Here is a 12,764-nt window from a genome sequence, read left to right on the forward strand (position 1 = left end):
TGACAGAAGAGCAAAAGAGTGACTCATTTTTTACGACCACTTAAATTGCTCAAATCATGACCTCAATTTTTTTGTGTGTTCACATACCCAATGCCATAAAAGTCACCAAGTTTCGTAATTTTCTGAGGAAGCTGTGATTTTTAAATATTCAAAACAGATTTCTTTAATCACAATTTATTGGTGTTTTTGTGTATAAAAGTGTATGTGTGTGCGTAGGGGTGGGTATGTCTGTTTTGCACTCTTGATGTTTTACAGTGTCACCCCTTCAATGCTGAGCACTTTTTTTCTGCATCGTGGCCGATTTGTAGATTGTACACACAAAAATTCTCAAAGTTTTTGTGTTTTTGTCAATTTCTCATTCATTTCCTATGGTCGGTCATTTTTGACAGAAGAGCACAAGTGTGACTATTTTTTTACGACCACTTAGCCTGCTCGGATCATGACCTCAATTATTTTCTGTGTTCACATACCCAATGCCATAAAAGTCACCAAGATTCGTAACATTGCGATGAAGCTGTGATTTTAAAAAATTCAAAACAGAAGATTTTTCGGTCAGAAATGAGCAAAGAGCACCTGAGGGTTAAGTGAGAAATAATTTCAGTGCTCTGGTCAACCTCTGTAGAGTGAAAACTGGTGAATGCAGTTTACAGCTTTCATAGAAAGAGAATGAAGTGAGCGTGTGTGAGTCCTGTGTGTGGACAAAATAGCTCAATACGAGAGGCAACGAGAAAATCACATCGTAATGTTTTAAAGAAGAGTGGTTTGATTAAAGTGATGGAAATAACTGTTGATGGCCATATTTTATTATATTATAACCCTAAATAAAGCATCTCACAAAGGTATTGTTTAGGTTACATTAGGCCTATATTTTATTATATTATAACCCTAAATAAAGCATCTCACAAAGGTATTGTTTAGGTTACATTAGGCCTATATTTTATTATATTAAAGGCTAAATAAAGAATCTCACAAGGGTGTTGTTTAGGGCTCATTGCCATTAAAAGTTTAAAACCCCTTGCTAAAGAAACTATTAGAAATTCATAAGGAATAAACAATCTGTCACGTTTTGATTCGGTTTGGTTTTGATCTTCTGTTTGCATTCTTAGTCACATGTCCTTGGTTTTCCCGCCACTTTTCTGTTACCTTCATTAGTTCATCTTCGTCACCTGTGTTTTGTTAATCACCTTCATCTGTATCACCTGGTTTGGATAATTCATGTCTGTATTTAGTTCCTTCAGTTCAGTCACTCTTTGGGAGTAGTTTCTCTGCCTGTTTGTACCTGTCTGAAGTTTCATTTTCCCCAAACCATCTCAGTGTAACAGAGTACTTTTCTTTCTTACTATATTCTATTATTGGAAAAAATTGAACTGTCTTTCATTTTCTTTAATTTATTTATTTTTGAGCAGGGACAATGCAAAACATACATTAACCTTAAAAAGGAGAGATGCATTTTACCAGGTTGTAGCACTTGTGCTGATTTCCACCTGTAGTCTCTGGGCAGGCTGATGTCAACAGATATACATATTAATAATCCATTTATCCCAAAAACAATATATATGGCATTCATTTACAAATACACTCACACATACACATCAATTACAATACATTTTGGGAACATGTTTGTTTTAAAAGAAGCCATTTTTTGGCCCGATGTGGAAAAGTGTTAATTTACACATGTGGTCAGTTCTGTTGGCAACTTTTTCCACTGTTTGATGGTTACACATGAGAAAGCTAAGCTGCCGAAAACTGTTTTACACCGAGAAATCGTGCACTCGCCCCGAACAGTCGACCTAGTGGCTCGAGATGTCATTTCTGAGCTCAGTGACATCAACTTTTTTTAACAGAGGGGTTGCAGTACTATTTATGATCTTAAACAAGAGACAGATATTTGAATATATGATTGTTTTCAAACCTAATATACTATGTTTTTATAAGAATATGACGATAATGAAATAACCGAGATTTCTTGTCATAAACGTTAGAGAAGTTTTCTACAAAGATTCCAGGGGCCTTAATGCTGTTTTACATGCTTGTGACCAACTCGTCATGCAGTATCGAAAGTAGAAATATCATCACATTTAGATGTAAATTAGATGCACCTATGATCAAAGAGTTTCTAATATACCTAAAGTGTGCTATATGAATTTAACGTGTTTGTAATCTTTTTAATATGTTTTTTGAAATTTGGTTTTGGGTTTAGAATGACTCCTAAACATTTAATTTGGTCTACCTTTTTAATTTCCTGACCCTCAACTGATTTTGTTAAATGAATTTTTTTTTTTTAGCCAAATAGAAATCTTTTCCATTTCCTCAGTTAACTTTTGAGCAACATCCTTAACAGTGTTACCATGAATATACACCATTTTGCCAGCTAGCTGTGAGTGGCCAGAGAATGTCTAATTGAAGAGAATTAGCACTGGCTTGTTACTTGTAACAAGTCATTTGTAATGGAAAATATTATGGAGTGTGTCACTGTAGAAATTGAGAGAGAGAAAGAAAGAAATATTCAGATAAGCTGTATGTATAGAAAACCAGGATCTTGTATTGATACATTTAGGGAAAAGATTGAGGAGTTGTATAATAGACATAACAACAAGAAAATTCTGTTTGTTTGCGGTGATTTCAATGTAGATTTGCTAAATCCGCAACAACATAATTCAACTACAGAATTTATTAATTCAATGTATAGCAACAGCTTATACCCTACAATTACACGACCAACTAGAATAACAACTCACAGTGCCACACTAATAGATAACATATTTACAAACGTTATTGACAGACCGGTTTCAAGTGGCCTAATAATAACTGACATAAGTGACCACTTGCCAGTATTTGCAATTATACAAAACTGTATGCAGAAGAATAAAGATATTACTACAATTATGATGAAAAGAAAAAAAACACAAGATGCTATAAATTCTTTTAAACAAGATCTTTTGAGACAAGACTGGAAAAGTGTTTATGTGAGTGATGTCAATTGGGCCTATGAAACATTTATGACAATCATATCAGGATTATATGATAAGCATTGTCCTCTAGCAAAGAAAATTGTAAAACAAAAATATGTTGAGAAACCATGGATATCAAAAGGAATTATAAATGCATGTAAGAAGAAGAAGTTATTATACAAAGAATTCTTAAAGAGAAGAACAATGGAATCAGAACAAAAATATAAACTATATAAAAATAAATTAACAAAAATCATAAGATGCTGTAAAGTTGATTATTACAGTAATTTATTAGAGGATAATAAAAATAATATTAAAAAAACATGGGATGTCTTAAATGCTATCATTAAAAAAAATGGGAAAAAAGAATATCCAAGTTACTTGTTCGAATGATACAGAAATCACTGACAGGGCTTCAGTTGCTGGGGAATTCAATAAATACTTTGTCAGTGTTGGTTCAAGACTAGCGAGGGATATTCCAAAGACGGGTAGTAGTGATGGAGTAGAATGTAAGAAGTTATTTGTGGAAGAAACAATGTTTGTAAGAGGGACGGATGAAGAAGAACTTATTGATATTGTAAAAAAATTGAAGAGTAAGAAGTCTACTGACTGCTATGACATTGATATGTGCACAGTCAAAAGTATTATTGAATCTATAGCAAGACCTCTAACCCACATTTGCAATCAGTCTCTACAAACCGGTGTCTTTCCAGATAAAATGAAGATAGCTAAAGTAATACCAATATATAAAACCGGAGATAGACGTATACTACAAAACTACAGACACATCTCGTTGCTTCCACAGTTCTCTAAAATATTGGAAAAAAATTTTTTTCAGAGACTGGATGATTTCATCGCCAAACATAGTATTCTATGTGAGCAACAATATGGGTTTAGAGCTGGCAGATCAACTTCTCTTGCAATGATAGAATTCATAGAAAAAGTTACAAATGCAATAGACAGAAAACAATATGCAGTGGGGATATTTCTAGATCTTAAAAAAGCTTTTGAAACTGTAGATCATAAATTATTGATTAAAAAATTACAACGATATGGCATTAGAGGAATTGCACTGACATGGTTGTCTAGTTACCTGGAGAACAGAAAGCAGTATGTTGAAATACAAAACAATAAATCACAACTGTTGCAGGTTACATGTGGGGTGCCACAGGGTTCAGTGTTGGGGCCATTATTATTTAACCTCTATATAAATAATATATGTGAAGTATCGCAAATTGCAGAAACCATTCTTTTTGCTGATGACACAAATTTACTATGCTGTGGTGAAAATTTGGAGAAGCTACTGGATACCATGGAAAAGGAAGTGAGTAGGATGAAGATTTGGTTTGATGAAAATAAACTAACATTAAATCTGAGTAAAACTAAATTTATAATATTTGGGAACCGATCAACTGACACAGATAAAAAACTAATGATAAATGGTATAGAACTAGAGCGAGTATCTGAAATAAAATTCCTCGGGGTAGTTATTGATAACAAATTAAGCTGGAAACCTCACATAAACTATATTAAACCAAAATATCCAAGTCATTGGCAATATTAAATAAGGCTAAAGACTTATTGAATAAGGCTTCTCTAAATATGTTGTACTGCTCCTTCATACTCCCGTACATGACTTATTGTGTGGAAGTATGGGGGAATACTTACAAAACAAATACACACCCAATCTTCATCTTACAAAAAAGGGCTATTCGAATCATACATAAAACTGCATACAGAGAACCAACAAACCCATTGTTCATTAAACTCAAAATATTAAAGTTCAAAGATTTGATTGATTATAAAATTATTCAAATTGTTTTTAGAGCTCACAACAACCAATTACCTAGAAATATCCAAGAGCTTTTCCAATTACGAGAAAACACATATAATTTTAGAGGAATATCAATGTTTAGTAGACCGCAGATTCGCACAAACACTAAGTTGCACTGTATACCAACCCAGGGTGTTATACTGTGGAACAGTAGCAACAATGATTTAAAATTATGTAAAAACTTATTGCAATTGAAATATATGTTTAAAAAAAGAATCCTTCATGGATATGAGCTGGAATAGTGATTTTCTTTTTTCAACCTTAGGTAAAGTAAACCTTAGATAAGTTAGTTTAAGTAGTTAAAATATTATTGAAGTGGGGATAGGACAAGAAAAGTTATTCTAACTTCTTCCTACCCCCTTTGAACATGATTGTTGTTTGGACCATCTGTAGATGATCTTTTTTTCTTGATGTTGATGATTAACTATTTATTTATTTATTTTTTTACTTTTATTCAGTTTTTGCTGTTGTGTTTGTTTGTTTTTTTAACATGTTCAATAAAGAGAATTCAATTCAAAAATTCAAAAATTCCTTTCCAAAAAAGCATTCTGATTATATACATTCAGAAAGACTCGCAGGTTTGTGGAGTAGCACTTTCATATTAGCCACTAGTCATGTGTCTATCACTGAAAACTCATGCAAAGCACAGTATTTAATCACTGGATCAATAATAATAATAATAAACAAGTAATTTCATGCACTTCATGTTGTTGGTAACGAAGAATGGAATGTATTTTCTTTTATCTTTGTATTTTTATTTCAATAATGTACAAGATTATCCTATTGAAATCAATGTGAAAAATGAGTTGGGTCAAAAGAAATCAAATACAGTCAATTAAATTACCTTAAATGTTAAATGTAATGGATTACGTTAAAACACTACAATTTGTCATGTTATTTGGAACCAGTAACTGACTACAATTTGTTCCTACAAAATGTTATAGTATTTATCACAACAGTATTAGTCAAAGGAGAAAATACGGCAGGATTTTCTGCACACCACATGCAAGACCTGGCTGAAAAGAGATAAAATAAAGGAGATAAAAAGACAAGACGGTTTTTGTTGATCACTGTACAGGTATTTTATTTGGTTTACAGTAGGAGAATAACATTTGTTAGGTGAAAATTTTATATACTGTATAGGGGTGTTTAGCAGCATTGATAAATTTGGTGTACACACACACACACACACACACACACACACACTTTCTGTCAATGTTAGATAAAAGTACACACTGCAAACAAATGTACTAATATAATAATGCTGTCGTAAATACACACACGCTCAAAGATTCAAAAATAATAGTCAAAACCTGTACTGCTGAACCTAATTTCATTAGGCCAGAGACATATTAAATAGATTGTACGTTAATATGAAGTGTTTCGTATAAGCTTAAACATTTTCATTTTTGCTTATAAAAATAGTTCTTCAGTATCTGTCTACTCTACATGCTCAGGTTTAGTCCTCATCACTGCTTGTTTCACCAGAGCTGGAGTTTACTGCCTCAGTTTCTTCATCGTAAATGTTATCAAACAGAATGTTGTCTGATGCCTGTCCCAGAACACATTGTCAGTATAACATCCTAACATTTTTTTGCAGAAGCTGAAGGTCTTCCAGTTTCCTCTTTAGAAGGCACAGTAGTCCATTGGAGCTCTCCTTTGATATCTCAAAGTCACTGTCTAAACACAAAAGGAATGAAAACATATATAATATTAAGGATAAATAAAATCAATCCTAAATGTTTTAATTTCAGCAATTAAAGCATTACTTAATTTAAAAAAATGTTGTTAATTTACTCACTCTCATGTTATCCAAGATGTCCATGTCCTTCATTGTTAAGTTGAAAAGAAATGAAGGTTTTTGATGAAAACATTCCAGGATTTTGGTCCAAATGAGAGTTTCAGTGCAGCTTCAAAGGGCTTTAAACGACACCAGATGATGAATAAGGCTCTTATCAAGCGAAACGATCGCTCATTTAAAAAATAAATACAAAAGTTTAGGTTTTAGCACAAATGCTTGTCTTGCTCTGTATTGTGATGCAAGTTCGTGACTTTCCTGCTCGAACATGTTCATCAAAATGAACAAATCATTTTAAATCAAATTATTCATTTCGTTCGTTGAATGAACCAAATGACTCAAAAAAAAAGATTCTATCATTTTGATGAACATGTTCGAGCAGGAAAGTCACGAACTTGCATCACAATACAGAGCAAGACGAGCATTTGTGCTAAAACCTAAACTTTTGTATTTATTTTTTAAATGAGCGATCGTTTCGCTTGATAAGAGCCTTATTCATCATCTGGTGTCGTTTAAAGCCCTTTGAACAGTTTGCACTGAAACTCTCATTTGGACCTTGAACCGTTTGGACCCCATTGAAGTCCATTATATGGAGAAAAATCCTGGAATGTTTTCATCAAAAATCTTAATTTCTTTTCAAATGAAGAAAGAATGACATGGACATCTTGGATGACATGGGGGTGAGTAAATTATCAGCAAATGTTTTTTTAATTGAACTAATTGAAGTGAACTACTTGGTTAACTGAATTTTATTATGGCCACTTACTGTTATTTTGAATTTGAGTTGAGAGAAAAAAAGCAACATGAACTGGTCAAAGACCATCTTCTTGGTTGAGAGGTTGCTGTTACCTGCAATTTATTAAATTATCATATTTTAAACACTGAGGACTGTATTTATATTAAACATTGTTTATCAAATATACTGATTTTTTAAAGTTAATTACTAGTGTCAGGGCATTCCCATGGCCATTGGAAATTATCAGCTGAGAGCAGCTCATCCACGGAAGGAAGCTGGTGGACTGACTGTTCATTGAAGTCCTTAATGGCAGCTGCCAAGGTTGACTTGTCTTCATGAATTCTCCTCCTTATTTTGTGCCTTCTCTTGTTGCTATCTAATAAATCAACCACATTAGTATATAGCATTCAAGTTCATTCCTTAGCTAATGTGAATCATTTTTTATCATCATCCATTCTCACCTGTCTGATGGTACAGATCATGTTTTCTCAACTTTATTCTCACATAAAGGCCTCGAATACTGCCCTCAAGTCTAGAGTCATCCTTTGCACTTGATACTACATCTCAGACAAATAAATTAGCATCACAAATTTGATATATTCTGCCTTATGTGCAAACGATTTATTACATAAAAAAACAGACCATTCAAATCGTCTTACCTGTGGCCCACTGCTGGACATCACTGACCCACTGCTGAATGTCCTCATCACTGACATTCAGCTCTGCCTGGAGACTTGCAAAGCTCTCACTTTCCACTTTCATTCTCTCGGTTGTCTAAAGACATATCAAAACACTATAAATGAATTTGATAATAAAGGTTTGTAAAGGTTCAACAATGTATGCAATAGACATAATTGCTCAAATTATGTTAAACAAGGTTGACTTTTGCAGCAGTAAAATACCTTAATGTATCTTTGAGACGAACACTTAGCCAGATTTTCAGACTTCCGTTTGTTCCATGCAGAAGCAAGAACAGTGAGCATGTCTGAACGTGCTAATAATAGATAGTTGGTCAAAATAAATCTATAAAAAATAGTCAGTCATGATTCATTTATATAAATAACTATATGTTAAAAGTAGTGTTTATGTAACATTTTTTACCAGCTTTGGACATACAGTATATTTAGTGCAGATTGCAGCTCTCGACAAGAAGGAGTTGACTTGCTCCACCTCTTCTCCAATTGTAAGACCAGCTCCCTCTTGGTTTTTTCCAGACCATTTTTATCTACAAAACAAGAAACAACAATAATGGCTATTGAAATAAAATTATATGTCCATAACACAAAAATATCAATAATATAAGAATATTACCTCACAACTCCACTCGTGTGCTTTGGCATGCATGACTGATAATAGTGGGTGCATATTTAGTAAAGGCCTTAGCTCTGGACAGTGTCCCACCACTCTCTTTAAGTATGGCCAGTACTTGCAGGCGACATCTGAGCAGAAGAATGTCACATTTTCTTTTGAGAGTGTGTTTTGAAGGAACAGGGGATAAGCAAATATTTCACCTCTGAACATATTTAGGGCTTTTAAAAGTCCTCCATGTCGGCACACAGCAATCTAAAGGCCTTCCTCATCAATTTTTGATGTCGACTTTTTAGCAGACTCTTTGGCTGCTCTCCATTGAGAGGTGCCACACATCCCTTTACCTGTGGCCTACAAGACATACGATTAAAATTATTATTAATATTCCAATAATGTTACTTGGACTGGGATATAAAATATGAAAATAAGTTAAAGGTTATTACATGCTTGGTCTTTTCATGAACATATCCCACAAAGGAGGAAACATCATCATCTTTCATGATGAATGTGCCATCGAAATAGCCCTTCTCAGTCCTTAAGTTTATGGAAAAAAGAGAAACATGATGTAGGCAGTGAAGAAGTACAATAAAATCTACAGAAATTAAAATAAAATAAATACCCATGTGCATTATGAAACCTGTACAGCTTCCTGTTACCATCTACTGAGATAGCATGCATGGATGGACAGCAAGCGGGGCATTTAAATGGCTGGACACCACAAAGCCTCTCAACCTCATGCAAGGCAAAGGTCCACTCCAGAAAGGCTTTCTGGAATGTGTCTCCACATATTTTACCACTGTGTTGAAATAACCAAACCAATCACTTTCAGGAACAAACAGCATGTTAACAGTATACACTGAATAACAATATTTACCCTGCCATTGTACTCTGTTCTTCGGTCAAGCATTGCAAGGAATGCTTGACGTGAAAGACCTGGAGCAAAAAGTTTTAAATCCAGAAAAGACCTAAAAAGACCAACCTCATACACGGTCTCAAATTGTAACGAGGCTGGCCAATAGCCAGACTTGAGGAGATCACTGAGCTCCACTGCCCATTTTATCCTGCAGCATGAGCACTCCAACGATGGAAGGGTGAGATTGTACCGTCCTATAATTAAAAGTGATGTATCACAACAGCTTTAAAATACCAAATCACAGATTTACACGCAAGCATTGAGTTCTTATATTAACCTTTATGAGTTATTTTCATAAGAGAAAAACTACATCTTACCATTCAAATTAATTACAATAATGGGCTTGCCACTGATCACTCTGCATGAACTTTCTGAACAGGCACAGATTTTGTCTGGCAAAAGTAGCGGATGATATCGGACTAAAAAAGCAAAAAAAAAAAAACTCCTTAGTGCAGATTCATAAACAAGTCATTTACAATTTAATATCTTTATTAAATATATTTAATTGAAATTTTACACAAAAGTACAGCCATTGACGGAAAAGAATGAGACACATGAAAAGCATACCCTGTTCAGAGAACTCAAATGACTCGGAGTGTCTCTTCACTGCAGTGGTTGGACACAATGGCTTGAAGAACCCATGGGCCATAGAGTCCCTGTTATGGAGAGGAAGGTGCAGATGGACATCTCCATCACACATACTGCATAGATACTGCCTAGGTAGACAGTCCCTGCACCGTACAATGGCCTCAGTAGTTAAACAGTGTTGGCAGATGCATTCCTGAACATGTTCAGCAGCCAAAAGATTATTAACCATGGCCTCCCTTGCAATGTTCCATCTTTCATGGCTTAGAGATTGCCGCTTTTGCCAGGTTGTTTTGTCAGGCCCCTCTTCAGGCTGAACACATTCGTCATTGAGGATATGCCCCAATTCATCAATGAGTGAGACTTGATTGAAGGAGAAACAAAAAAAACAGTGATATAGTCAGTACAAAATACAATAATCAATCAATCAATCAATCAATCACAATAATCAATCAATAATCAATCATCCTTGGACAAGGATCTTATTTATAAAAAAATTACAATTATGTCAAGTATGCTGAAGCTGGCAAAATACTAAACTCTGCAAACCAGCTGCCATTCAATATAAATATAGTAAACAGTTACCAGTTTCTGCTGGATAAACAAATTCCTCTTGGATGGGCAAACTGGTGGGAGCTTTAAAAAGAAAAATGTGAATACATAATGCTTTCTTTATATCGGGTTCTCTATGTAAATGAGTGCACTTAACGATTAAAACAGACTGCATACATCTACACATTTATCAAATAGGGAGAAAATATAAATCATAACTGAAAATGACAGTATATTTAAACGATAACTGTAAATTAACAACTGTCTCACCGCGTTTAGGAGGTCTTCCTGTAAGTTTTGATTTTACTGCAGTTTTTCCTCGAAGCGGCCTTACAACATTCCCATTTCTGTCCCTTCGCTTCCACATTACAATCATGGGATGTCGCTTAGAACTCTTGACTTTATTTTTTTTCTCTTTCTAAAGTGCAAATCGTATATTTAACAGATTATTAACATAGTTAATATTTGCGTGTCATGAATATATTAGCCTATATATCTATTCATCTGTAGTTTTCTTTCAATTATTTGACAGAGAAAAATAAGTAAAATAAATAATTATTCAATTTTTGTTTTTTTAAAGTTACCTGTGTCTGATCAAGAAACACATCTCCAAGAAGAAGTGATACTTCTAAAGACCTTCTGGACATTCTTCTGCTAGAACACATGTAAAATGAGAGGGTTGATTGGTCTAATCTACATATCTGTGATCTGCACGTAATGCCTGGTAAAGACTTGACCTGACCTCGTCATAAATTAACCAAAAAAGATATAATGCATCAATAAAAAGTAATCAGTATTAGTAAAAGTAAGTGAAACAGCCCTCTCAATCTTACGCTAGGTTTTATCCTAAAATACATTATTTTAAACAGGTCTACATTAATCGCCTGACTGTATGGGGCTGCATGTGCATTGCTCACTTTAAAGAATAACTGACAGCATTGGCACACGGATATCGAAAGCTATTAGTATTTGCAAATTACAATAATGTGAGCTAACAATAACGGAAATGTTTTATTCTTTTGCTAAATACTTACTTGTGTTTTCTGACGACGAGTTAGATGAACGAGGGAAACTTGAGCACTGCAGGGGGCGTGAAAGCGACGAGGCGAAGGCGCCGAAAATGTGTAACGATCGATTGGTTACCAAGCCAGTGGGTGTTTCCATACCTGGAGCAGCAAAGGACTAAAACTCAGGGCAAATTATGTACCTTTTTTAATTTATTAATTTATTTGTATTAATGATTGGTTAATACTTTTACTATTTCGAACACAATCACAAAAAAGAAACAAAAACGCGTGTATTTGTGAGCAAAAAAGTCTAAATCAGAGAGCAGAACAAATAGTGCAGAACAAATAAAGCAGACAGACATAACTACTATAACTAGCATAAATGATTCACATTGAATTATTGAAAAGTCTTTAAACATTTTGTTTCACGGAAATTGATCATTCAGAATTAAACTGCAAATAATCCCCCAACTATTAATGAGCAAGCTTGTAATATTATATGTAGTAACAACCGCCCCCATTAGAGAAAAATCTTCTGTTATGTTTTTGTGCGAAATTAAAAAAAAATATATATAATAATAATTATGCAGTTCGGCAGCTGCACGAGATGAAATCGTGAATCTTCGTACGGTTGAAGGGGCGGGACGATGACGTTGCCTATAATACATTTCTGCGTACAATGCACACGCATTTTCAATCAATAGAAGTTTAACGGGAGGGTTTTGCGTACCATATGAACGCAAAATGTGACTTTGGCGTGTAAATACTACGCCAAATGAAAATGAAAACTCGTGGTATAGATACGCAGTAGGAAGAGACTGGGTTGATAGTTTCACTGTCATTTTTCGTACAATCATTACGTAAATGTTGTAGAACAAAATAGGTGATCCAGGTTTCATTATGGCACTACATGTACAGTAAACACATCTCTGTAAAGCATTACTGCAGTAGTAGAGAGAATACACACATAGAAGAATCATTCAACAAAGTGTGTGATATATTGATGCAAAACACTACAATCACAACATAGATTTATTGAATCTCATTATCTTGAAGCTTTCATGATTTACTGTAAAGATT

At 34.2% G+C, this 12,764-nt stretch overlaps 1 pseudogene; it reads right to left on the reverse strand.

Moving 5' to 3' along the window:
- Window positions 1-6,159: 6,159 nt before the first annotated feature.
- Window positions 6,160-12,504, reverse strand: LOC148997581 (uncharacterized; annotated as a pseudogene).
- Window positions 12,505-12,764: the final 260 nt, after the last annotated feature.

This window comes from Pimephales promelas, chromosome 2, assembly GCF_988280905.1.
Source record: "Pimephales promelas chromosome 2, fPimPro1.hap1.1, whole genome shotgun sequence".
NCBI lineage: Eukaryota > Metazoa > Chordata > Actinopteri > Cypriniformes > Leuciscidae > Pimephales > Pimephales promelas.